The following is a 26,913-nucleotide window of genomic DNA, read 5'->3' as shown; positions in this document are numbered from 1 at the left end:
TATAACAGCCTTGGGTCTTGGTCTAACTTATACCAGAACACACAAACTTTCTTATATTCAATATATTTTCGATATTTACAGTATTAGTTATAAAGGAGCAGCTACATTTTCAGTAAAAAGTCGTTCTTTTGATCTCATAAATGGGTCTCATATATGGTACAATATTTCTCTAGACATACTCCGTCCTAAACAACTAAATGCTATAATAGCTGATAAATTGATACTTTACACACCTCACATCAACTTCATATTTTAGTTGCTTCTTTGATTTCAACTACTATCTGTGAGTCATTTTAGTGCTTTACAGATAACAGGAAGCCATGAATTTTCCATATAATCAAAAGAGCTTAATCTTTTTAAAAAGAGAAATAGCTAGAAGGAAAGAGACCAAAGGGTAGTAAAAGAAAAAAAGGGAGAAAGAACCAGGGTTGGTATGCCAAACATACTAAATAGAACTAAGGTTTGTCACGTCTGTGTTCTAGTTTACCCATATTCAAAAGTTATGGGATTTAAAGTTTCACCATAAAAACAGGGGAAGATGGAAACATATTGGTGATGTCTACTTACATTAGGGTGTGGTCTCACTCTGTTTTCATGCACTGATTCACGGTAGATTATTCAACTAGAGGGTAGCACTCCCATACCTTTGTTAATTAAAAGTTAGGGGAAACACATTAAGAATGAAACTGTGACTAGAGTTAATAGACATTTTAACACGATAGTACTAAGATACCTTAGTTATTTCATGTATTAGTCTTCAGGTTAGTATAGGGTAGGGATATGAAATTACCCATTTTAATAATCTTTTTAGTAGGTTTCATATACTAGCTTGTTTATATACTGTGTGTCCATTATTTACACTGCATTCTTATTATTATGTAATCCTATTGTTTTGATCTAGGCACACGGGTTAGTTATCACTCAAACAGGCTAATATCAGACCAATTAATCTTAGCAAACCGGACTAATATAGAAGGACATGTTATAAGTCATACTTTATGTACCTCATATCCATGTTACTTATTCTTATTAATGCGCTTCTTGGGAGACTAGCAGGCGAGTTGAAGTGGATAAGTCAAGAGTAAACACTGCAATACATGAAAAGTGTATGTGTACTAACAGTAAGGAAGGAATACGCATGTCTACATATAAAAAGAGTCGGTGTAAATAAATAGTTACCTTGTTATTGAGGGCCATATGTATCAAGCTATTTAGCATTCGCAAAGGCCGAAATTCTGCGAATTTCGGCCTTTGCGAATGCTAAATACCTAAATGGTATGTATGAAACATTTTTGCATCAAAATAAGGAATCACAAAAATTTCTATTCCTTATTTTGCGATTGCACTTAAGGAATTGCAAATTTTGCGATTCCTTAAATGCAATGTATCAAAGAAAAAAAATGCAAAAAATGCCATTAAGGAATCGCAAATTACCACCAACTTCTAGTTGGTGGTAAGTTGCGAATTCTTTTAATAATGCTTTTTTAAAACAAACCAAAGGTGCCATATGACGCCCATACATGCCCTTAGGGCATGTATGTGTGCCATATGCCCCCAAATGTCTTTTTCAGGGGCGCAGCAGGGTGTTCTTGAGACACCCCTGCACCCTTGAAAAAATTCTTAATTTGCGATTAGCTAATTGCTAATCGCAAATTGCACCTTCATTCCTATGGGCCTCCTGGCCCATGGAAATGAATGGGTAATTTGCGATTAGCAATTTGCTAATCGCAAATTAGGAATGGTACAGAATCGCTATTTAATAGCTATTTTGTACATACATACCGTTTTGCGAATTCCAAATAGCGATTCCTTAAAATTCGCTATTTGGAATTCGCTAAACGGTAGTATGATACATATGGCCCTTAGGAACTCAGACTGCAAGTAATTTACGATACTTGTGTAGGACCAGATTGGTGATTTAAAGGAATGGACGACGGCTGTTGTGCTCGGCAAGAAACATTAATAGCCACTGTTGAAACGAATATGTCTTCTATTAGTAAGCGATCTGATTGTCTATTGATTATGTCATCTAAATTATCTTTAAGTCACAATTATTAGTTCTGGTAGAGTTAAAATAGAGAAATATTTTTATCTGTATTGACTGTAAATAGTTCTTATTAGGTAATTGAAGAGCACACATCACTGACAAATCTTCAGAGTTAAAGTTTACTAGGGGACAGGAAAAAAACCATAGTATACCATTTGTTCAAACTTAGCTTCCATTTGACTACTGCAATGTTGTTTAATAACTAAATGACGAAACATACCTACTCAGGATAAACGCCGTGATGTAGGTAGGATATTAGGTATCGTTAGTTCAAGGACTGGAAGCGCTGGCAGTCCTTAAAAAATTAAAATATTTGCGGAGACAAAAAGAGAGGTGATGTATAAGTATTGTTAAAAATTCACTTCTCTTCAAATTTGGCAATACCATTCCTAGACCGATTATCGAAAATTACCTTGTTTTAGACTGACGCCATGATGTAGTTGGGGTTCTCGAATGCGTCCGTTGTCGTGGCCAGATCAAGGGAAAAGATATTGCATTTTTAAGCTACTTATATATCCCCTCCTGTTTAAAATATATTAACCAAGTGTGTTACGCGTCTAACTTGTCCAAGGGTGATTACGTCCTCTTAGACGCGTCGCGATTTACGTTCACGGGCCAATCAGCAAATACGAGTAGTTTAAACATAAAACTACGAGGAACGAGATATAATATGTATCGCGAGACGTAGTTTATGTGCCCCGGCGAATAGGCATACACGGGTAGTTTGGAATTAAAACTACAAGGAAACGAGATGTAGTAGTTATCGCGAGCCGTAGTCCTCAATTATGTTCCATAGCACTCTGATCTTATGGGCCAAATGGCATACTAGAGTAGTCCTAAACTCGGACTACAATAATGAGGTAAAAAAATAGCGGACCTGTATATTCTATTTGGTGAGTGAAAACAAGTGCTTCGTAATTGATGTCAATAAAGGGTTTTATTTCTGACAAGATCGATACATTAAATTTAAGCAAAATATGTTAGAAAGTCTCCCAGTGTTAATGTTCTTGATTTAATGGTAATAATGGGGCAATTAATGCCAGATTTAAATAATAAAAATGGTCAAAATTGCGCCAATATAGACCTAAGTAGATGGAGGGTATCGTCTATTTCATGAATCAAACAGCCTATGTCGTTGCCAGTATGGTCATATTTAAATTATTGCTTGCTCCCACGGAATCTCAAAATTGAGTCCCGTAATGGTTGTATCCAAGGAAAAAATCCAGTATACCTCTCTCTTTTTTCGTATCTTGTCTGGGCAAAGTCCTGCTCTAGGTTGCACCTATTCAAGGATGTACCATCTAACATCTTCCGGAGAATGGCCATATTCCAAAAAGTGCGCCACCAAGAGGGCATTGATTTTCTTGGTGCGTACTGCCGATTTGTGTTCTGTAATTCTTTTGTTAATTGATCTGGACTGAGGTTTCACCTACATAAGAGGCTCTGGGATGGCTAAAGGCTTTCCTTACCAACAGGAGTTTTCAGGTCCAGAGAGGGACCTTCCTCTCGGACAGCATGACATTGGAACAGGGGGTACCGCAGGGCTCTGCCCTGAGTCCCACCCTGTTCAACCTGTACATGGCACCATTGGCAGAGGTGGTCCAATCGTTCGGCGTAGAGCTTGTCTCTTACGCCGACGATACGCAACTCCTGATCTCCCTGTCTCAAGCCCCCTCCTCCGAGGCCGACAATTTTAAATCCTGCATGTGCAAGCTTGCTGCTTGGATGACCGAATACTGCCTCAAGTTAAATGGAACAAAAACTGAGGTACTCATAATAGGAGGGAAAGACACAAAATGGACTAAAGACTGGTGGCCAACCTGTCTGGGACCCTTACCTACGCCCAGTCAAGAAGCTAAGAACTTGGGTGTCTGGATAGACAACAAGCTCTCCTATGACAGCCATGTCAAAAAAACAGTAGGTAAGTGCTTTGGAGTCATGAAAACCCTCAATCGCACCCTGGACTTGCTTCCTCTGAACTCCAGACGCACCATGACTCAGGCACTCATTACCTCCCGAATAGACTATGGCAACGTACTGCTGCTGGGCACTTCTGAAAAAAACATCAGGAAATTACAAGTCTTGCAAAACTCTGCTGCTCGCCTAGTGCTAAGACTCCCCCGCAGAGCCCCTTCCAGACCTTCCCTAGCTACCCTCCACTGGCTGCCTGTCAAGAATAGGATACTATTCAAAGCACTCCTCTGGTGCCACAGGATTATTCATCAAAAAGCCCCCTCCTATATGTCCAATCTAGTCTTACTGTATGAGCCCAACAGATCCCTTCGTTCCAAGGGAATGGGTCTGCTTAAAACCTCGCTTCCAAAAAAAGCGAGAATGGGAGGCAGGTCCTTCCGCACGCTTGCAGCTAAGAAATGGAATACCCTCCCCATGAACATCAGACAAGAAAAAAATGAGGCCTCCTTCAGAAAATTGTTGAAGACCTATCTCTTCACTCTTTAGCTGACTGTTCTTTCTGTCTCTTCCATCCCATAACTCTCTCTCCACAGCGCGGGGACACGCCGGGAGGCGTCACCAGGCGCTTTACAAACCCCTTTAATAATAATAATAATAACCTTTTTGACAAGGACATAGTAATAAAATATATTACGTTTTGTGTTTTACAATTTGTCATTGTTTTGCTGGAAATTGTTATGTTGTTAAATCTAAGGTCTTTACCTTCAATATCTTGTGGACAAATCTTGCAGTTACCGCATTTGAAGTTACCTGTAACTGGGTTATCACTGGTTATACTTCTTTGTATGGATTTCACTTTGTCTGGTAGTCTTGATCTTACAACTAAATCTTTTATGTTCTTATTCCTTTTGTAGGCAAAAACTGGTTTCATTATGTGGTCTTGTTTGGACTTATTAACATTCAGAAGATGACAATTGGAATAGATAATCTGTCTTAACTTGTCATTCAGTAGGGAGTGCCTGGTGACAAATACTAGTTAGTCATTTTGTTTCTTGCCCTTTCCTTGCAGAATAGACTGACGATCAAAAAACCATGCTCTTTTGAATGATTTCCGCACAAGCCGGTGCGGGTAACCACGTTCTTCAAATTTCTTTTTCATGGGTATAGCACGGTCATCGCAGTCTTGTAATTTAGTGCAATTGCGCCGTAATCTTAAAAATTGGCTAAAAGGGATACTGTTTTTTTGTGATACAGGATGGAAGCTTTTATAGTGGAGCAACATGTTGCGGGCAGTGAGCTTCACAAATAAATCCACATAGAGTTGGCCTTGATCATGCTTGATAATTACATCCAGAAATTCCATCTCTGTGTTACTCATATGGGATGTAAATCTGAGGTTGATGTCACACGCGTTAAGCCATGTTATAAACTCAGTAAGAATATCCTCGTTATCATCCCATATGAATATCACGTCGTCGATATATCTCGACCAGTGAAGAATTGTTTCATAGAATGGAGAAATTTCATTGAAAATATGAATATTTTCGAATTGTGCCATGTAGATATTTGCAATAGTAGGGGTGCAAGATGCGCCAATACTGACTCCTTTGGTTTGTATATATAAATTCCCATGGAATTCAAAAACATTCTCCTGTAGGACGATCTTAAGGCAGTTTAAAATGAAGGACATATTACAATCAATCGACTTCATATGTACTGATGAACCATTCGGTTGCCAGAATTGCACCATCAATGGGGATATTAGAATATAAACTTTCCACATCTAGCGTCACTATCCATTGTCTTTTTAGGTTTCGACCTGGCGAGGGGCAAAGCCCCTCCCAGTTCGAAATCTTTTGTTTTCAGTAGGGACGTCGGCCCCGCCTCTGCCTCTCATTGGCTAGCTCCATAAATGGAGGCTAGCCATTGGGAGACAGAGGCTGTCAATCGCGCTTTCTCTTGAAAACGGGATTCGGGGGCGTTTCTGGTGCTTTTTTTAAGCCCCGCCCCTTTGTCCCGGGCCGCGCTGCGATTGGCTGCCGGCCCGGGACACCCCCGTGACGTCATTCCCGGGCCGTGCTGTGATTGGCTGCCGGCCCGGGACACCCCCGTGACGTCAGCCAATCAGAGCGCGGCCCGGGACCTGACTTGTTTTTTTCGTCGCCTGAATACATTCGGGTTTGAAAAGGCGCCGTCTCTTGTGCCAGCACGCGGCCGCCACCCCTGCTTCACGCACTGGGACTGTGGCAGGGACATTGTGTCTGAAGCAGATCTGTAGTAGGTGACAGCCAGGAGCAGTGCTTCTCTTCCGTCACAAGGGCATCACCCGCTCCCCTCACAGGAGCTGTCGGTGACGCTGCGCACCTCAGATGAGTGATGTAGCCACGCTGTTCACGGTTCTCGTGGGAGGTAGGCCGACAGCGTCTGTCACCCAAAATCCCGCGCTTTCCCGCTGCCTTTCTGAGGTTTGCACCGCCCGTCGCTCGGCGGAGTTGTCTCCTTGCGTGTGAGTCCGTGTGGGCCACCGTTTGCCAGAGCCCTGCCTCGCTCCTACCCTGCTCTTGGAAGCTGTGAACAGGTGCGTGTTTGCGGCGGGCATGTGAGGTTATTCAAGCTGCCTTAGTGCTTGTCTCCGAGAAAGTGGGTCGTGCCATCATCCACCTGCAAGCGGTCGTCCAAAGTAACTCTGCTCGGGAGCGTTGCCAAAGGCCCCCAGGCGTACGCATACTGGAGGGGGCCCCCTCAGCCCCTGCTTATGTGAGTGTGAGGGCCCCTTCAGCATACCTTGCAGGGGGCCCGCTCACGTTTTGTTACGCCACCTCAGGGGCATAACACAAGCCCCCGCATTGCGGGGGGGGCCCGCGGGGCCCTGCGCTCCGGGGGGCCCCGCCGGACCCCTGACTTAATACATGTGCCGGCACTGCTGCAGTCGCACAAAGTAGGCTCTGAAAAATGGCGCGCACTGCGCAGCGCGGGCCCCGGCTGGGGCCCCTGCGAGCATTGGAAATGGTGCAGCCTGGGCCCCTGGGAGTCTTTAAAATAGTGCGGGCCCCGGCCGGGGCCCCTGCGCGAGTATTCTAAATAGTGCGGTGCAGCCGGGGACCCCGGCCGGGGTCCCGAGAGACGAGAGTCTAGTTGAAGTTCGAAATGGTGGGGGGTGCCCTGCCGGGGGCCGTCAGCCGTGTGAGGGAGCAGGCTGCGGCAGTGGCACTTATGTTGTCTGCCCGCACTGCGTTGTGAAGTGTATAACGCTCAGTCTCCGTTGTTAGTTTATGTATCTTTAATGCTCTGGGCAATGTTCGCCTCCGTCCGCCATTCATCAGGCAGGCCTTGGGGTGTGGAACCGACGGTTTCGATTTTTGTGGTGTCGCTCTGTGGTCACACTCACACACTGTGCCCTTGGCAGTGAATTTTGCCAGTTAGTTGGCACAGCTGCCACCTGCTCTTTCATAGAAGTCTAGGTGCTGGTTTTTTAGGGTACACAGCGGGTTATTTTCACGCACATGCACTCTCTCTACACAGAGTAACCCTCTGCCCATGGGCGCCGAATCGCGCAGAGGCTGGCACAGCACGGCACTTGCTTCTTTGGGCCGAGATTATATTTTTGGAAAAGGGATGGGGTGGTTTGAGAAAGTAGATGTATGAAGTGCGATCCCCCACGAGCCTCATAAAACGCACTCACCTCAATATATGACGCCGCCCAGTATCTGCCTGGCACTGCTTTTATTATTTCTCGGGGTCTAATTTTGTTAGGGGGAAGCGATAGCGTTGCTAAGTGTTTAGAGAAGTTGTGTTCAGTATGCCAATGTGCTAGTTACCACCCACCCTGCTCAAAACCCTACCCTCCCCATTTGGGTCGTATAGCGCCAGGCTCGCCCACAGCGCTAAATAAACATACGCGCACACACACACACACACGTGCAGACACACACACACGCACACATTTTTAAGACAAATGTGTTTACCCCTTCCCGCCTCAACCCCTGTCTGCCTTCAAGTTCTGCCCGGTGGCGGTGCCCGCCTTCTGCCCATAACCTGAGCTCGCCTCGCGCCGCCCTAGAGAGTCTGAGCTGCAGCCTCCTCAGGCCAGGTCCAGCAGCTGGCCCCCAGTCCAGGTGAGTGAGTCTCCTCTGCTTCAGTTCACCCAGTTGACCCAGGATAGAGGCAGCAGCACTGAAGCAGGGGTCAGGGAGTGGTTCGGGCCGGGGTGGGGGGGCGAGGAGGACCGTGACCGTCGTCGGACGGACTGTTAAGGTAAGGGCAAGGCGTCACTAGTCTCTGCTTGCAGAAAAGCCCTCCTGCGAATTTGATTTTGGTTCCTTTTTTTATTTACAGCACCCACATCTTGGATCAGTAAATAAATAACATAGCTGCCCAGGTTTCCAATTGCGATGTGTGACATTTTCATATTTTCAGTATAATTATGAGTGACATTTGAATGACTATGAGTGACATTTTCTTGTGAGCGAAATCATGCAATGAATAAGAAATTACACCTAACGAGAAACTAAGCACCAGACATAAAAGAAAGACCGGAGTCTAAGCTGGGGAGAGCAGAGTTATAGGAATTATGAGAGTGCTGTCATCATTCTGATTTAGCAGAACCCCGACTCGAGCTCACTGCAGAACATCCATGGCGTGGAGAGGGAAGTAAAGAATGTGGGTGTGGTTTGTGTAAGGCTGTGTGGTGTTCACGTTGAATGTAATTGTGTGTTCCCTGGAAAACATGTTTATGCCCCTGATTTCCAGGAACATTGTATGTGAGATGGTAAATTAGAATGAAGTAGCCACAACAGTGCCAGAAATCTAACTTGGAGGTCAACGAAAGGGATTTTGGAAATGTGAACACTGTAGAAGAGAAGAAGCATTCCGCTCCAGCGGCTAGGTACACTTTGTTTTTACCGGTTAGACTTAGTAAATTACCACCAACACAGCCACATAAGAACCTCAGGCATGTGATGCTTGTTGATACTGTCCTCGCCTGATATGATTGGGGGGCGGGTGGAAGCGCTCAGTCAGTCGACGGGAGGGGGGGCGCCATCAGTCATACACTCTGAAAGCTGGTTCTTTTCTGCTTATTTTAACTCGATTTTTTTTACTGCCATCACCAGGACTCCCCGGCTGCTCTTTCTCCTTCACATCCGATTCATCATGATCAGCCAGTTTGTTAAATAACTGCCCTTCCCCGACATAAATCATCTCCAAAAAAGAGAAAAATATATATTTATACGCATCCTTTGGCTCTGAGGAGATTTCACCTGGCTCTGCTTGCAGGAGATAAGCACTTCCATCTTCAGAGATTTATTGTGCTTTGATGGGCCACAGACCCAGGCATCATTAGCTGCTTAAGCAGATTCCCACTCCTTCATTTTGTGTGGATTGATTAAAAATGCCCACGGGGACGTCCCCTGCAGTCCTAGGCTGAAGTGTGGGATGTCAGTTATTGCTTTATATTGGCTTCGGTGAGGGCAGGTTAGCAGTGTTTTTACAAGCAGGCCCTGTCAGGCCTAGACTACCCACACATCTTATTTATATTTTTTAAGACAGTCCTTTGTCACCCCTCAGCCCGATGGCCATACTTTTAAGTGGCAAGAGCGCGCGGGCACTCCCCTGAAGGAAGCGGCCCTTTCTTTTGTCCCCGCTTCAAGCGCTGACATTAAGGAACGCTTAGCGATTTTAGACTAGGTTTCTTTTCCTTTGTTTATTCCCCGTTTAGCAAAGGTGACAGAATGTCAGGGCCAAACGATTTCCGCAGTCCTGCTTTTTTTCCCACTCCCATCACTACCCTCGCTCTCCAGGCGTGTCCCTGGAGGGCCCTTCCATTGTACAATTATATTAATTCTGCTAACTTTCAGCCTTCATTGCTGACAACAGGCCTTTTGGCTTTCGCTGCCTATTACATTAAATTTTCCATCAAACCGTGTCAGCCTCCGAAGTCAGAGATTCCACCAGAAGCTTTCGATTTTGTTGTTGTTTGCCATCTGACTTCATGGGCAGGTGTTTTCTAAATTGCTTTCTACAGTGGCGGTAACCCGTCCAATATTAGTTAAAAGGAAACTAAATCAGCGATATGATCATTTATCAAGACAGGAGCAGAAGGAGGACCTCGAGCAGGCTGCTCGGTACACAACCACAGTTTTAGAGAGCTGAGATCAGAACATAAGGTAACAAATGCTGTGCAGTTTGACACAGTGTTACCTAAACAGTTACCTGCGTTTTTAGTCCTCTGTGTTGCTTCCTGTGGTCTTGACAATTTTCTACTGTGTGTGTGTGTGTGTGTGTGTGACTGCTCCTGGGTGTGTGTGTGTGTGTGTGTGACTGCTCCTGGGTGTGTGTGTGTGACTGCTCCTGGGTGTGTGTGTGTGACTGCTCCTGGGTGTGTGTGTGTGACTGCTCCTGGGTGTGTGTGTGTGACTGCTCCTGGGTGTGTGTGACTGCTCCTCGGTGTGTGTGACTGCTCCTCGGTGTGTGTGACTACCACATCATATTCGCTCGATAGATAACCTATCTGCTTTCCGGAAAGCAGTGAAAACTTTTCTATTCCCTTGCCTGTAAACCTCCCTTTGTCCATGGACTCTCCACGCTCAGGATCTGATCTGGGTTCCAGCGCCGGGATGCCTCATTGCCGGGGCAGCTGTAGCGCTTTACCAAAACAATAAGATAAGATAAGATAAGACTGCTCCTGGGTGTGTGTGTGTGTGACTTCTCCTGGGTGTGTGTGTGTATGTGACTGCTCCTGAGTGTGTATGTGACTGCTCCAGAGTGTGTGTGTGTATATGTGACTGCTCCAGTGTGTGTGTATATGTGACTGCTCCAGTGTGTGTGTGTATGTGTGTGACTGCTCAAGTGTGTGTGTGGGTGACTGCTCCAGTGTGTGTGTGTGGGGGGGCTCTGGGTGTGTGGGTCTGGGTGCGTGTGTGGTAGTAATTGCTGTCTGCTGAGCACGTCCGTAGGGTACAATAGTTCTCACATTTGCGAGATATTAAGCTATTGGCAATGTAAATGACAATGCCATTTATTTATCAGTTTTCAAAACCAACACATAAATACAAATTTTGTCATTTGCAATGCCAATAGCTCTAACTTCTCCAAAGGCGAAACCGTTGCATTGTAAATGCTTGTTTAATAATGTGGCCAGTATCTTTAACATATCCCGGTATTTTGGATATGTATGGTCTCAAGATGGCATCCAGATATTTTGACAGAGGTTCAGTAATACTTCCTATGGTATTTACAATAGGTCGAAAAGGTGGGTCTACTTCATTCTTGTGGACCTTTGGTGTTCCGTATAAGCATGCCATTCTAGGCTTTGCCACGTTTAAATATTCATATTCTTTTTGGCATATATCTCAGTTGTTTAGAGCAATCAATGTTAGGTTCTGTATTTTTTGTTTGGTTTTAGCAGTAGGGTCTTTTGATATTGGTTTGTAGACGGCATTGTCATTCAGCATATTTTCTATTTTTGCTGTATAATTGGAGGTGTCAAGAATAGCAATACCTCCTTCTTTGTCACATCCCTTCACAGTAATGGAAGTGGATTCTTTCAAAGACTTGAGCGCACTATACTCTTCCATTGTGAGGTTGTAAGGAGTATTAGGTATATATTTAGTTGCTGCTCTCAGTTTTTTCAGGACTACCTGTTCAAAAATTTTAATTTCTGGAGTCACTTGTTCTAAGGTAGGAGTAAATATGGACTTAGGTGCTAGACCTGATTTGTTGGTTTCTCTTGTATTGGATTCAATATTAGAGAAGAAATCCAGAAGTCTAATTTTTCTGAAGAAAGTCATAGTATCATTGAATAATTCAAATTTATTAAGGCCTGAGTGTGGTTTATAGCTGAGTCCTTTAGATAGTAGTGAATATATTCCCTGATCAGGTGCCTGGCTACTTAGGTTGAAAATGGGGATAGTTGTCATTCTCTCCAGTAACGTGCATTGCGAGTTTCTAGATATCTGTTGGGATTCATTTGTTGATGTTCCTGGTATTGGGGCTGGTGATCCTGATAGTGAGACTGATATTGTGGTGGGTGTTGAGGTTGGTATTGTCTCCTCTGTTGGTAAGATTGGCGAGGTTGGTATCCGCCTCTGTATTGTGATCGATAGCGGGGTCGCGAATTGCCCTGGCTCTGCAGGCGCTGTCCTAAAAAAGAGGATCTAGATCTTTGGTTAAATTGATAACCTTGATTTTGATATGACGGGGAACTTCCAACACTGTCTGAATCAGACGAGTTAGAGAAAGTAGTTACTTTACGATTCCTCATTTCGTTTGGGTCATTTTGAAGGTTTTATGGATTAGAATCCATGTATGAATAATAACCATCTGATAGATATGGGTATACTTTTTCTTTATTATAATATTTCAGATCTTTTTGAAATTTATCTAATTTTCGTTTTGAGAAATTAAAGTAGCCACCAGTCCATTATATTGTGTAAGCCCCTATCATGTAGATGTCTAGGGCTAACTTGAAAATTCCCTCCCAAGGTCAAGGATGTATTCATCCGCAAATTCTGAGGCATCATCATTGTCGTTACGAATAACATTGAGATCATTGGTATTGTCCTGAGCACTTTGATAGCTTGTGCCGCAAGGGACACCCATACATTTTGTGCCGCCAAGGACACCTTTCGTTTTTGTGCCGCTAGGGACACCTGAGACAAACGAGGTGTGAGTACCTCCCGTAAACCTCGAGGTGCTAAGACCTCCCATGCTCTCTGGGGCAAAATCAATATTATTTGTTTTCTTATGCCTCTTACCCCTTATTTCAGAAAGACCGTCTCATCCCCAAAGTCAGACTCATGAAAGTCATCCCCTTCGGGAAGGAATGATCTCTTAGAAGACATGACCTGGGAGAGTGTAGAGAACATACATGACCTCATCTCTTTATGAATAAGGTTCCTGATAGATTCATTATTAAAATCAGATTTGGCTGTGTTAGCCTGATCTGAGTCTGAATCAGACATGAGTAAAATATAAAATATTGTCTGATGCCTCTGAGCTTTAAAAATATATAATGTATCTCAGATCCTTTAAAAAAAATCTTTTTTATAATTATTAATTCCATTTTTTTTGGTAAATATTAATTATGGACTAGATAATACTCCCTTTTTTTATCAGATGAGAGGGGGTACCAATGGAGAGGGTCCAGTAGGACAAAGAGACTAAATAAAATATACAGTCAAAAGGGGGAACTTATCATTCCTAAATAGGGTTAGTTGTGCCAAAAATATATGATTTTGGAGGCTAAAAGTGTTCCTACGTAACTGCAAGGAGGGGGAACAGCTCATCGTCTGCAAACCGCTCGCTATCTCGAGCGCGATCAGCTGCTCCTCAAGGAACGGGCATTGTGAGCTCGTGGACAGAGGAAAGGCCTCCAGCATCAACACGACGCTGCGTGTATGTTGCTAGGGGTCCGTCCTCTAATCAGAGCTGAGAGAGTTGCCAAATCCGAAAATGGCCGAAGATGACCGGTTAAACGGAGAAGGGAGGAAAAAGCTTCGCAAGCGTCCACACAGAAACTAGATGGCTCAGTAGCGCATATAAAAGCGGCGAACGTGGGGTGAGACGAACTGCGCGAAGCCCATTAAAGCAAAGCGGAAAACATGCGGGGGAAGAGGTCGGAAGCCGACCTCCGTAAATTGGAGGTCGGAAGCCCGAACATGAGGGAGGGTTGACGGCGGGTATAAACCTGTAGATTTAGAATAGGTAAACACCAAGGATCAAAAGAGAAAGAGTATGAAATCGCCGTAGAGAGAACAAATTGGTCAGAACATAGGCAATTCACATTGATAAAACAGAGGCATAATAACATTAAGCAAACAGCAAAACATAAGAAAGAGGTTTTAAAAAGTTGTAGGAGGCAATGAGAAGTTGACTTATCTACTTGGAGCCGCATTTAAAAGAGGCTGATTGCCTAGTGCTTACTGCTACTGTTTGGTTCAGAATGTCGTAATATGGAACTATTGCTTTGTGACATATGTGGCTGCTGCAATTAAAAGATATAAGCATAATGTTAGCCTCCGTGCCTTTTAAGAAATCCAGATTCTCTAGTCATGTTAATAGGAGAATCGCAATTCCCTTAAATTTTGTGTATTTAGTAAATACTATCTATATGGCATACTCCCACACTGAAGTCAGACTTGCATATTCTTTTGTTGTTTGTAGGTAGTCTGTTTTTATCTATAGTCTGTTTTTGTCTCATTCCTCTCTAAATAAAGAGCCATCCGTGCCATAGTGCAGTACATATTGAAAAGTTTCATAGTTTATAGCAGCATAAAACTAAATTGACAATAATAGTATATTTGGACTGACTTATCTCACAGTTCACTTAATGATTTCACGATCATTCTTGGTTACTGTTATTGTGACTCATCTCTTTATTCCCTAACTATCTCACAAAACATTGTGTAGATCCTTACAAATCATTACAGACATTTGGTAAGAGTACTTGTCTGGCTGCAAATTCTATGCAGCTTAAGCATTTCCCCATACAGAATACTATCCTTCAAGTGCATAGGATGGAAGCTGCGGGCATGAAGGATTGAATTGTCCACTGTTTCTAAAAAGTTTGGATTCGATTTTGTTGTTTTCCACATATATGTACATCTAGAAAATAATTTCATGAGTATTAATATGGGCAGTAGATTCTAGATTAACATTTTTGTTATTGATTTTATCCACAAATTTCAAAGCACTTGTAGCTGACCCTTTCCATATAACAAAAACATCATCGAAATAATAGAGCAAACTAATAACATTGTTATCCCAATCTTCAACGTGAATAACCATAATTACCTGCTCCTAACACCAGCCCATGTGTAAACATGCATAACTGGGGGAGAAACAGGCACCCACGGCAACTCCCCTTCGTTGTTGAAACACCTTGCTATTAAAGTAGAGAAGGTTGTTATTTAAGCACCAAGTGAGTTTTGATAACAGCATATTGTTGTGATTATAAAGCTCTAATGGTCTACTGCTCAAATAGTGCTTCACTGCCTTCAGTCCATCTTGATGTTTAATGCTTATGTATGGCAACGTGATATTCAACGTCACAATAGATAATCATTGGCCCAAGGGATATCATATATTCTGCGTGGGAAATCATTTTTATCCTGAACAAATGAATGAAGGCTTGACACATATTCTTGCAGAAAATAGTCCACATATTGTGAAGTTTTTTCAAAAATACTATTTCTTGCCGAAATAATGGGTCTACCTTGTAAAGGTACAGTTTTCTTGTGAACTTTAGAAATGAAATACATAACAGGCATTACTGGATGGTTATTGCACAAAAATAGACATTTCCTAGTCAATAAACCTTCATTTTCCCACTTGCTTAAATCTCTCTGAAACTGGATGTTGATCTTGCTCACATGTTGTATGGTGTTTCTTTTATAGCATTGCTCATCATTAAGATGTCTATAGGCCTCTGTAAGGAACTCCATTCTTGGCCACAGAACAATGTTACCTCCCTCATCAGAATTTCTGATGATAATCTCGTTGTTTTTTGCAGTTCACTTATCAAGTTGTGATATCTTTTTTCATGGTCATTTCATCTTCTTTGTGTTCTCTGTGTTTGATGATTCAGCGATGCTCGCCACTGGGTAGGTATAGTTTTTTGTGTTGCTTATAACTTTGGCACTGTTGGATGACTCTGCACGAAACTTTCCCAAAAAAGTGCTCTCCTTCGCTTAGTTTTTGAATGAAAGTTTCGGGTTGATCCATCAAGCGGGAGCTGGGTAAAAAGGGGGTCCCAAAATGCAAAATTCCCATGCATTTCCCATAGGCTTCTTTAAGAAGCACTACCACAAAAACACTAGAATGAAATGATATCAAATTTGTCAGGAAGCTAGATCTTGGTCCCCAGATTGTGTATTTTGCGATTTGGTGTAACTCTGTTCAGTAGTTTTTTTAGAAATTTTGGTTGAAAAACCTGTGCATATCTGGACAGTTGGGTCACAAGAGTCTCACGAGACTATCGCAGGAGCGCCAATTCAAAAATAGAACATTCTGATTGGACCAAGCAGTTTGTTTTCCCTTGGGCCATCTCATTCCCCCTGGAGTCAGACTCCTGCTGAAGCGAACACTTTGACTGCCAGACAACAACATAAGAAAAATGTTGCTGGCTACCATTACAGGACTAAAGGGACTTACAGGCACATGCATCAACCTTTTTTGAGAGCGCAAACGGTACCATTCGCAAAAATCGACCGTTTGTGCCCGCAAAAAGATGCATCAAAGTGTAAGACACTCACAATTTAATAAATCGCAATCTTTTGCGATTGCACTTAAGGAATCGCAATTTGCAATTCCTTAAATGTAATGCGATTTGGCTATTTGGGGCCACAAATTACTGAGCAATTAAACTGGTCGGTAATTGCTAAAACTTTGAAAAATGCACTAAAGTGCATTTTTTAAAGTTTCATGTTGCACACACACATGCCCTTGGGGCATGTGTGTGCGCAACATGGGTGCACATCACAATTTCAGGGGTGCATCAGGGTGGCCTTTTGACACCCTTGCACCCTTGAAATTGCATGCGCAATTTGCGAGTACCGATTGGTACTCGCAAATTTCGCATGCAATCTCCAATTTATTCCTATAGGCCTATAGGCCCATAGGAATGAATGGGGAGCCATTCCTTAATTGCGATTTGCAAATTGCGAGTTGCAATTAAGGATTGTTTAGGAATCGCTATTTTTATAGCGATTCCTACATTCATAGGCTTTTGCGAGTCCTTAATTGCAATTCCTTAATAACCGCAATTAAGGACTTGCAAAATCATACCTTGATGTATGTGCCCCTAAGTTCCTTGGCTTGAAGTTTTGAAAAAAATAATATATGGTGGCAAATTTAGGATATCCTGCCCCTCTAGGCCCTATGGGGGGATCCCGAGGGCCCCCCCAAGGCCAAAATCAGAAAAAAGCAGGAATTTTTGCCATGATCCTGCGGGACATCCATGGGATTCAGGCAAAAAACTCTTAATGAAAGCCTGGGACTGCATTGTGTAATTAAGGGACGGGGGTACATGACCCCCCTCCTCTAGCAATTTCTCAGCGCCAGGGACCCCAATCTTCAGGGCTCAATTTATAAATGCAGGCAGAAGGACACTCGTCCCCCCCTTACCGAGCCGTATTTTGCACCCTGGACCCCTTCCTCCTGGACCCAATGTATTTTTTAAAGGGGGGGGGGGGGCTTGGATAAAGTGGACAATTATTCAGCTGATAAAAAAAGAGTTAGTTGGTAACCATTTCTTAACTAGAGAGCGACCATGATATGTAATGGGTAAAGCAATGCTATATTATATGTGCAGATTTCATTGGCCCAGTGGGGGCCACCAAATGCTGGTGTGCACCTATTATATGCTCAGGCTTAACCATAATTTGGCCATGCAGAAATATATGCTCAGTACAGTCTTGCTTGGACAGGTACAGCAGAATACTCTTTGATAGACTACATAGTTCCACTGCAACAGCCTCAGAACATTTTGCCTGCTGTCCAGAGAGGGTGACACTCTCTCTGTCTCTGGATACGATGATTGTAATACAGAATATCGAGGTTAGGAACATCGTGATAAACTAATATTGTGGACAAAAATATTGACGGACAACATATCGAAAGGTAAGTAAGTGCATATAGGGGAGAGTAGTTGGCCTAACGGCTAGGGTGGTCGACCTCGAAGCTGGGGAACTGGGTTCGAATCTCGGCAATGACGTTGAACATCCTGTGATTCTGGGCAAATCTTTTAATCTCCCTGTGCCTAACAAAAATGTATGTGTCCTCATTTAATTCAACTGGTATAATGTAAAGCGCTCTGATACCCGATGTGGGTCAAGTTCCCGCTATGTAAAACTCTGTAAAATAAAAAAGTATAGAGGAGGTATATATTTACTATTTTTAACTTACATCTATGCACCTTGAAGATATATATATATATATATATATATATATATATATATATATATATATATATATATATATATATATATATATATATATATATATATATATATATATATACACATATATATTCGACACGCTGTTACCAATGCAACACTCCTTGGGTAGAAGGCGAGTAAAAACACTGGAGCCGCGGCCTCAAGTATTCAGTGCAAGTTTATTTCAACACTTGTCGGTTTTGAGTAGCGCGTGATTAATTTCACACTGATGTATAATCATATAATGTTGAAATGTTGAAACTGTTTTGTATTGGCACTTTTGCAATCGTTTTTGGAGTTAATATGCTTTCAATACCGGTTAACATCACATGGTTTTAATACTGGTATTTAGCTCGATAACTACTTTACTTTCTGTTCCACAATACTTTGATTTTGAATGTTTTGTACTTCAATGACATTGTGCAAAAGCTTTATTGAAAATCTTTATTGAGATGCAACAATCGACATGCTCCCGGCGTGGAAGTGTGTCGTTTATATTCATGATCACGTGATTAGATACTTTATTAGTTTTCACTTTGACACCGTCTATTGCCCGTGAAGAAGGAGTGCCTGAAACTCCGAAACGCGTAGGACATCGTGTTGAAATAAACTTGCACTGAATATTTGAAAAAAAAAAAAAGTACATTGTGTTGAAATAAACTTGCACTGAATACTTGAGGCTGCGGCTCCAGTGTTTTTACTCGCCTTCTACCCAAGGAGTGTTGCATTGGTAACAGCGTGTGGAATTTACAGGGGGTGGCTACCCCAGCCGCGAGCCCGCTGATTCTGAGGCTTGGGATCAGCCAAACTTTGGTGGTGATATATATATAGGAATGGAATGGAAAGGAGCTTTGTAAAGCGCTGACAGTTACCCTGAGGCATCCAGGCGCTGGTAGGTAGAGGAAACTTCTGCTGGGGTGGATCGCTGGTGAATGATTTTATTTAGATATTTTTTGGTTGAAGAGGAAAGTTTTCAGTTGTTTACGAAAGGTGAGCAGGTTCGGGTTGGATCTTAGGTGGAGGGGGAGAGAGTTCCATAACTTGGATGCGTTATAGGAATATATATATATATATATATATATATATATATATATATATATATATATATATATACTATTGCGCCTTGCCAAAAAAACATTGAATTACCGGAATGCAGCATTATGGGACTGGTAGTCCCCAGTATCGGCGCAAGATGGACAATTCAATGCAGGTGAGGCTCCGAAGCCACTAGGAGGAGGAGCCCATTGGCAAGCACGCATTTGGGATAAAGCACTTGATGAAGGCTCATGGTGAAACCGGTTGTGCACAGTAATCCCATTAAAGTGCAGCCTCAGAATGCCCTGCTGTGTCCTTTGTCATCTTTGAGTGCAAGGAAGGTGAAAATGACTTCATATTTCCACTCTACCCAAGGGGCGTGCGAAGGACCCTTTCAAAGAAGCGTTCACTGAAGATTGGGAAGGAACTGATGGTAGCCAAGGTATTGGAAATTATCCTTGAACCGCCACAAGCGTGTACTGAGGGGAGAGGAGCGCTGTGGTGCGGCGGACTGAGACAGCTTAGTGCAACGCGAGAAAAAGACTTGTGTTGCCGAATCTTGCCCCCAGGAAAACTATGGCTGAAAGAAGGGAATGAGAGGCGAACATTGAAAGAAAACTATTGCGCCTTGCCAAAACATTGAATTACCGGAATGCAGCATTGTGGGACTGGTAGTCCCCAGTATCAGCGCAAGATGGACAATTCAATGCAGGTGAGGCTCCGAAGCCACTAGGAGGAGGAGCCCGTTGGCAAGCACGCATTTGGGATGAAGCACTTGATGGAGGCTCACGCTGAAACCGGTTGTGCACAGTAATCCCATTAAACTGCACCCTCAGAATGCCCTGCTGTGTCCTTTGTCATCTTTGCGTGAAATGAAGGTGAAAATGACTTTATATATATATATATATATATATATAGAGTCAAGTCAAGATAGTTACTTAAGATAGATACTTGTAGATTTAGGTAGAAAGAAATCTAAATGTATTTCCCTTTCGATATGTTATCTTTCGATATTGTGTTCATGACATCTGATGCTATTGAGATTCCTAACTCGATATTGTAGGGCACACTGGTACCGTATTGTGGGGCACACAGGTACAGCGAATCCTAAGCGTAGGATCAATAAAAGTGGTTCCTTTCGCCTAGGCCCTTTGCTCACAAAGAAAACATTTGCATAAGAATATGCTACATTCGTGCAAATTACTTTCCGTTCAGGATTTTATCACGTAATTTAAAGATGAGAAAATATGCATTGAGAACGCTATTGAAAGTCAAGGTGAAAAGAAAATTCAAGTCATACAAAATGAACACAATGCCTCACTAGATTATTACAGTACAGGACTGATTAAGAGAAGAAATATCATTAATATCAATAACTTCTTCGAATTGGGTCTGTCAAATAGTCAACATGTTCAGAGCGCTTTCAATGCAGTCTGGTGCCTTGGAAACCCACAATAACACAATGAGATGTGTCCAGCATCCATCTCCTACTTGCCAATGTGCATGCATCGTTTGAATCACATTGAAACACATTGTAATATCATCATGCATATCCCCCACTACTACCATTGTAGTCACCAAGATGTGTCTAACAAACATGAATGTGTAATGCTGACATCAATACCAACTTCACATTCTGTACATGTTCTGTTATTACTGGCAGAACAATAAGGGACAGAATAAATTGCTGCAATACACCCCTCATTGTACCTTCAGTACAGGCAAGGAAAATGACACATGTCTATTCAACATACATAACGTGAAACGCATTAAATATATGTAGATGTAACCGTCCCATTATACAAATGATCATTTTTATAGTACACATGATAAAAGCAAGAGACAGCTTCACGGCATCCAGTCATTTAAGGCATATTAAGAAATGGTTAAGAAGTGTTGTAGTAGGTGGGGAGGGGTCCTGTGCCTCTTTCTGATAGCTGGTAGGTACAATAATTCAGAACTTTGTTCTGGCAGAGTTTCTCTTTCCTCTTTTTAGCCTTTTTGGCAAAGGAGTTCTTGGCTTTGCTGCATCACCTTTTTTGATTTGCACTGGCGGATAATACAGATATTGGGCTTAAACTGGGCTGTATCCTGGCACATTCGTATTCAGCCTCTACACTACAGAAATACCACCCCCCTTGGACAGAGCATTATCCCCCGCCCGCCCCCCAAGGATCAGATCACAAAAGTTAGCCCAATATGAGGACAATCTGGTAATACTTGATCAAAAAAACAGGGATTCAGTGGGCATTCAATGAGGCGCATATCTGTAATCAGCAAACAAGCAGCTGACAAAGCAGAACAGAAAATAATGACCTGTGGGAAAATTCAAGAATAAAGCAAAACAAATATGGCACTTAGGCCATAGCTAGCACTATGAGACCTTAGGGTGATATATGCGCTTAACAAATACCAATACATACATACATTCTGCACCACACAGAACTACACTACTACCTGGGCGTATGGCTAACAGATAATGGCTCTCAAAGATACCCATAGGCAAACATCAAGAACAAATCATTTGCCTTAACAGTTGCCATCTGCATAATAAACGCCAAGCTGTAAAGTAATAAGGGCCAACACTCCTCGTGTCTCATATGCTTCCTTCTCTTTCATACGTGAAACATGTTTTTCCAACTAGAACCCCTCCACAATATAATATGAAATGTAGCGTTTCATAAAGTGCTCATACTTTACGGAGTGCTCCCTAAGTTGGTGTACAGACAAAATATCGACTCCAAAATATCGACTGGACATAATATCGAGTTTTAAATATAGACTGGACAAAATATCGACTGGACATAATATCGACTACAAAAATATCGTTTTTCAGGTAAGTGAAGTAATATCGACTGTATAAAATATAAATAGCAAAAATATCGAATTTTTAATAATATATAATGTTTTATAGTGTATTTTTATGTAATAATATGTGTGAAAAGTGTGTCTTAATGTTATAAAATATTTTATTAAATGAATTTTGTTTTTATAATAATTGCGTAATGTAATTCTGTAGCGGGTTGTGGGTTTATAGGGGAATAGGGTGGGAAGTAATTTAATAATAATTAATTAATTAATATATGTTTGTTAATATTTTTAATTAATAATTAATTGATAATTAATTAATATTAATTAGTTAATTAATTAATATAATTTTGAACATATTTTGTATTAGTAATTAATTGGTAATTAATTAATTGTAATTAGTTAATTACATTAATTAGAGTAAATTTTTAATATATATAATTTTGTGTTATTTTTAAGTAATTAATTTGGAAAAAATAATATTAATTATTAAAATAATTACAGCTAATGTGCTAATATATTTACTTTATTGTTATTGTTAATTAATAATTAATTGGCAATTAAATAATATTGATACATTTTGGGTAAAGGAGCATTTTTAGGGTTCAGGGTCAGTTTTCAGTTTTAGGGTAAAGGGGTATTTTTGGGGTTCAGGGTCAGTTTTCAGTTTTTGGGTAAAGGGGCATTTTTAGGGTTCAGGGTCAGTTTTCAGTTTTAGGGTAAAGGGGTATTTTTAGGGTTCAGGGTCAGTTTTCAGTTCATGGGTAAAGGGGTATTTTTAGGGTTCAGGGTCAGTTTTCAGTTCATGGGTAAAGGGCTATTTTTAGGGTTCAGGGTCAGTTTTCAGTTCTTGGGTAAAGGGGTATTTTTAGGGTTCAGGGTCAGTTTTCAATTTTTGGGTAAAGGGGCATTTTTAGGGTTCAGGGTCAGTTTTCAGTTTTTGGGTAAAGGGGTATTTTTAGGGTTCAGAGTCAGTTTTGGGTTTTGGGGTAAAGGGGTATTTTTAGGGTTCAGGGTCAACAAATAAGATTGTAAAAAATTATTTTTATTATTTTCATTTATTATTTAATTATTATAATTTAATTTAAGTATTTTTAAGTATATTTTAGTAATTAAAATTTAATATTAATTTAATTTAACACTGTTTTTAATAAAGTCGATATTTTTTACATCTATATTATTGTTAACGATATTTTGTACTCGATATTTTTGTACTTACCTGTTTGTAGATACAAACTCGATATTTTGACTGTCGATATTTTGTCCACGATATTTTGGCAAGTCGATATTTTGTCCCTCGATATTATTTCAGTGATCCCCCTAAGTTACCATCTAAGATAATGCAGGTATTGCCTGATAGTTAGGTCGTTGCTATTCCACCAGATGAAATGCTCAATGTGTAAGTATTAGCTGCACATTTTCTTTTGGAGCGGCCCATTGCCAACTCTGGACTCCACTGGACACCTCTGGACACCTAGGGGCATATTTACAAGCCCCTTGTTCCACTGGAGTGTCACTATTTTTGACACTATGGTGGCGCTGTGTGCTGGCCCATATTTACTAGGCCACGCAAAGCCACCATGCGTGGCTTTTCATGGCCTTGTACATACGGACCCTTTTCAAGCATTACTCTGCGTGAAATTGAGCATTCCATGGGAGTTGCTTTGGGTGATCCCATGCAACACCCATGGATTCCGATGCATTCTCAGATTTACAAGGCTTCATAAACCTGGGAATATGTCATATTCTAACACTTCCCCAGGGTGGGCATTAAAGTGAGGCAACAAGGAGAAATATCTTCATTTCTCCTCGCTTTTAGCTCTTTCTATGAGTGCTGCATTCTGCAGCACACATAGAAGGAGAAAAACGCCATCAATGATTATTTTTGCAACCCTGCAATGCAGGCCCCCTTGCACCATGGTGCAAGGGTGCACCACTTATCGATTCAGATCCTTGCTTCAGTGGGGGCTGTGGATCCACTGATGCTGAACTGGGAGATCAGCATCGAGAATGGTCCATCTCCTCACCTTAGCCGCAGACCTGTGATTGTTTGTAGAAAGTTGAAGAATTGATCTGCATGAAAATGAAAGTCTGAGAAATGGCCGCTGAATGAATGAAAAACGATATTGATCAATTACATAATGGAACAAAAGACTCCAATCAGATCCGTTAAAAAATTCAGAACACCACAGATAGATATATATATTTTTTAAATGATTGATAAACATTTTGCTGTCCGGCAGAGCTCTGAAATATCTTCAGAGTTCAGACAGAGCTTGAGGGCCCCCCTGAAGCTAAAATTTCCCATTTTTAATTTTTTTTAAAAGAAGATGTGAAAATGGCGGCCCTTTCCCTTTGACCGCGGAGCAAAACCAAAAACTGGTGTAATATAGTTTCCTTATGATAGTGGCACATTTTGCATTAGAGTGATGGATTCTGTTGCGCAATTTGTCTATCATCTCCTGAAATGCTCTGTTGGGAACAACAGGAAGTGCATTCTTGTGATGCTGGGCTTGTTTGGCTTATTACGTATTTGCTCCGAATAGCATTGCATTGTTAGCTCTATTATATGAGTCACTAAACAAGGTTGGAGAAAAGAGCAGTATGTAAGTGCTTGAAATAAGTGTTTCATCCTTATGGTGGTTTTGAGGAAAACAACTCGATTTTTTTCGAGAAAAATGTATAGTATCCTGAAATTCTGAACGGATAAAATATTCAGTTGTGTGACAATATTGACTTATAAAAATGTGGCAACCACTACATTGCCTACAACTATATTGCAGGGTAAGTCTATATTTACTACTCTTAACTCTATATCTAATCTACTTCACTAGACATACCTTGCGATGTCGTGGCTAGGCTGAAGTAGGGATTGTGACATTTTAGTCACTTTATATAGTGCATTCTGTAGAGTGATGGTATGCCCCTTCAGGTCAGTTGCGCCTTATTTTGATCAGACCTGAGAGGTTCAAACAGCAAGACCTTGCTATTAAACGAATGAAAATATGCCCAAGCATGTACTCTTGCAGCTCATAAAGTTGTTTCTCAATGCTTACACACATACACAATGGGCTGGTGGAGAGTAATTATGCTTGTGGGTACCATCATGAAGCTTTAGAATAGGGGTCTTTGAACTGGGTGGGGCGCCAGGTGCAAGTGATCCTGGGGTGGGCTGGGGGGAGACGACAAAGAAGCATTATGCTGTTAACACTGTTGTTTTTTAACCCCGTGGCTGCTGGGGCTATTCCCCTGCTGTGCTGGGGGGCGGGGGTGCGCACAGCGCCTCCATGCTCATGACGAGCTCAGCTCGTCAGGACCACGGCGCTCCGGTGCTCATGACAAGCTGAGCTCATCACGACCACGCCCGTTTAATGGAACGTTCAGCACAGCAGGGGAATTAGCCCAGCGTGCGAGCGTTCCACGGGCCATGACGAGCTCAGCTCGTCATGAGCACCGGAGCACCGTGGCTCATGACGAGCTGAGCTCGTCATGGGCATGGGAGGGGTTAAAGTGGAAAAAAATGAGCTGCAGTAAGAAGCTCTGTAATGAGCCATCACTAACATCTTTTGTCATTTATCCTAAACTGGGAGTAGGTGTCAAAAGTGAAGGGAATCCAAATATTCTTAAAAAACCCCAGCACCATACTGTTATGTTATGATACGTTAAAATAATTTTTAGAGCACGCGTACACCGACTGGTTTTTTGGCGCTGTTTCTAGGAGTAGCCTGAGCTCTGGTGAGTTATTCGTATGCCAGGGTAAACAGGCAGGTCTTGAGGAGTCTCCTGAATTTCGGATCTCTCACACTGTGGATACTTTAGTAAGGCCTGCCTGACCAGAATAGTATTTTTGGCAATCATGTATATGCTTACATTTTTTAAATGGTAACAGAACTTAACTGCAATGTTTAAATAGGTCTAGACATATTTAAACGTTGCCAAGTTAATAGAATAATTCAGCAAAAATTCTGAGGGAGGCTCATGATTTTTTTCTTCCCAATGGGGGAAGGGGGCACAGCATTAAAACGTTTGAAGACCACTGCTTTAGGGCATTCCTGGACAGCCAGTAAAATATTTGGCTTTCTAGCCAATATGTTTTCATTATGGTGCTGTAAAAGGCATTTTAACCCATTAACATATTGTCGGGGGGAGGCCAACTGAACAATTTCCATCTACTCCTGAGGGTGTGGATCTCACTGCTCTTCAAATCACTTCCACAATTCTGATAAATCGCCCTGTGTTAATGCATTGAAGGGTGGTAGACTGCACATGCTCCCTGCCCACATGATCCCACTTCTTACCCCACATGTGCTAAGCTAAACTCTCCACTGAGCACACCCAAAAAATATATGTAATGAGCAAAAAAAATGTCAGCCACCTACAAGACCGTGCACTAGAGTAACACAATCAATTGGGTGCATTTTACAGTTGAAATACCAGCAATTCATTTTCAAAACATCCGCGCCGAAGCTGCATCATGGAGGGGTTGTTGGGTGTCTACATTGTCAGAAGGAAATGTCATTTAATCGGTAAAAATACACAAATGCATGACCTCATTCCATTAACCATTGGCCGGGGCAGGCTGTGGACTTGTGCCTTGTGGCAGGAGCCCTTTAAACAACATTCTAGCTTGTGAGCAACTTAACCAGGAGTGGCTCTTCCATTAGGGCAGAGGAGCATCACCGCACTGCTTTCTCGCAGTGCGAGAAGCAAAAAAAAATGGTAAAACTACATTTTATGTTTCTGCTTCTTGCACTGCGAGAAAGCAGAAAGGTTTGGTTGGGGCGGGCGGGTCTGCTGGGGTCCAGGGGAGGAGTGGCTTGCCCACTCTGAGGGCGCTGACTGTTTGGTCGAACCCAGGGCCGACCAAACCAGTCATACACACTCTGCATTTTCTCTATGTACATAGAGAAAATGGCCTCCCCATAGATGCCTGTGTGGTCACCATCCCAGCCAATTACAATGCTGCCATTGCAGTTTTGTGATTGGCTTAGGGGAGGGGAGGGAGGCTGCCTGCTCTGCCTGCTTCCTGTTGCAGGAAAATGCAGGTCCCGGTAGGGAGCTGGAGCAGCACTCGGGAAGGTACGTTTATTATTATTTTTTATTATTTAACCACCCCCATGCGAACTCTCGCCCGACCCCATCCCATGGGTCATGGGGGCGCAACAACAGCATGCT

Source organism: Lissotriton vulgaris, chromosome 6 (genome assembly GCF_964263255.1).
Source record: "Lissotriton vulgaris chromosome 6, aLisVul1.2, whole genome shotgun sequence".
NCBI lineage: Eukaryota > Metazoa > Chordata > Amphibia > Caudata > Salamandridae > Lissotriton > Lissotriton vulgaris.
This window is presented reverse-complemented; position numbering follows the sequence as displayed.